We start from the raw sequence: 2,219 nt of genomic DNA, 5'->3' as shown, positions 1-2,219 counted from the left end.
AAGACCAGGTTATAGACCAGGTTAAAGACCAGGTTAAAGACCAGGTTATAGACCAGGTTAAAGACCAGGTTAAAGACTAGGTTAAAGACCAGGTTAAAGACTAGGTTAAAGACCAGGTTAAAGACCAGGTTAAAGACCAGGTTAAAGACTAGGTTAAAGACTAGGCTAAAGACTAGGTTAAAGACCAGGTTAAAGACCAGGTTAAAGACCAGGTTAAAGACTAGGTTAAAGACCAGGTTAAAGACCAGGTTAAAGACCAGGTTAAAGACTAGGTTAAAGACCAGGTTAAAGACCAGGTTAAAGACTAGGTTAAAGACTAGGTTAAAGACCAGGTTAAAGACTAGGCTAAAGACTAGGTTAAAGACTAGGATAAAGACTAGGTTAAAGACCAGGTTAAAGACTAGGCTAAAGACTAGGTTAAAGACTAGGTTAAAGACCAGGTTAAAGACCAGGTTAAAGACTAGGTTATAGACCAGGTTAAAGACTAGGTTAAAGACTAGGTTAAAGACTAGGTTAAAGACCAGGTTAAAGACCAGGTTAAAGACCAGGTTAAAGACCAGGTTAAAGACCAGGTTAAAGACTAGGTTAAAGACTAGGTTAAAGACCAGGTTAAAGACCAGGTTATAGACCAGGTAAAGACCAGGTTAAAGACTAGGTTAAAGACTAGGTTAAAGACTAGGTTATAGACCAGGTTATAGACTAGGTTAAAGACGGTAAAGACCAGGTTAAAGACCAGGTTATAGACCAGGTTAAAGACCAGGTTAAAGACTAGGTTAAAGACTAGGTTAAAGACCAGGTTAAAGACCAGGTTATAGACCAGGTTAAAGACTAGGTTAAAGACCAGGTTATAGACCAGGTTAAAGACCAGGTTAAAGACCAGGTTAAAGACCAGGTTAAAGACCAGGTTATAGACCAGGTTAAAGACTCGGTTAAAGACAGGTTATAGACCAGGTTAAAGACCAGGTTAAAGACTAGGCTAAAGACCAGGTTAAAGACTAGGTTAAAGACCAGGTTATAGACCAGGTTAAAGACCAGGTTATAGACCAGGTTAAAGACCAGGTTAAAGACCAGGTTATAGACCAGGTTAAAGACCAGGTTAAAGACTAGGTTAAAGACCAGGTTAAAGACTAGGTTAAAGACCAGGTTAAAGACCAGGTTAAAGACAGGTTAAAGACTAGGTTAAAGACCAGGCTAAAGACAGGTTAAAGACTAGGTTAAAGACCAGGTTAAAGACCAGGTTAAAGACTAGGTTAAAGACCAGGTTAAAGACCAGGTTAAAGACCAGGTTAAAGACTAGGTTAAAGACTAGGTTAAAGACCAGGTTAAAGACTAGGTTAAAGACTAGGTTAAAGACCAGGTTAAAGACCAGGTTAAAGACCAGGTTAAAGACTAGGTTAAAGACTAGGTTAAAGACCAGGTTAAAGACCAGGTTAAAGACCAGGTTAAAGACCAGGTTAAAGACTAGGTTAAAGACCAGGTTAAAGACCAGGTTAAAGACCAGGTTAAAGACCAGGTTAAAGACCAGGTTAAAGACCAGGTTAAAGACCAGGTTAAAGACCAGGTTAAAGACTAGGTTAAAGACCAGGTTAAAGACTAGGTTAAAGACCAGGTTAAAGACCAGGTTAAAGACTAGGTTAAAGACCAGGTTAAAGACCAGGTTAAAGACTAGGTTAAAGACCAGGTTAAAGACCAGGTTAAAGACCAGGTTAAAGACTAGGTTAAAGACCAGGTTAAAGACTAGGTTAAAGACCAGGTTAAAGACTAGGTTAAAGACCAGGTTAAAGACCAGGTTAAAGACCAGGTTAAAGACTAGGTTAAAGACCAGGTTAAAGACCAGGTTAAAGACTAGGTTAAAGACTAGGTTATAGACCAGGTTAAAGACTAGGTTAAAGACTAGGATAAAGACCAGGTTAAAGACTAGGCTAAAGACTAGGTTAAAGACCAGGTTAAAGACTAGGTTAAAGACTAGGATAAAGACCAGGTTAAAGACCAGGTTAAAGACTAGGTTAAAGACCAGGTTAAAGACTAGGCTAAAGACTAGGTTAAAGACCAGGTTAAAGACCAGGTTAAAGACTAGGCTAAAGACCAGGTTAAAGACCAGGTTAAAGACTAGGCTAAAGACCAGGTTAAAGACTAGGTTAAAGACCAGGTTAAAGACCAGGTTAAAGACCAGGTTAAAGACAATTAAGACTAGGTTAAAGACTAGGTTAAAGACCAGG

The sequence above is a fragment of the Hippoglossus stenolepis genome, chromosome 11 (genome assembly GCF_022539355.2).
Source record: "Hippoglossus stenolepis isolate QCI-W04-F060 chromosome 11, HSTE1.2, whole genome shotgun sequence".
Taxonomy (NCBI): Eukaryota; Metazoa; Chordata; class Actinopteri; order Pleuronectiformes; family Pleuronectidae; genus Hippoglossus; species Hippoglossus stenolepis.
The sequence above is the reverse complement of the archived record's forward strand: the minus strand, read 5'-3'. Positions refer to the sequence as shown.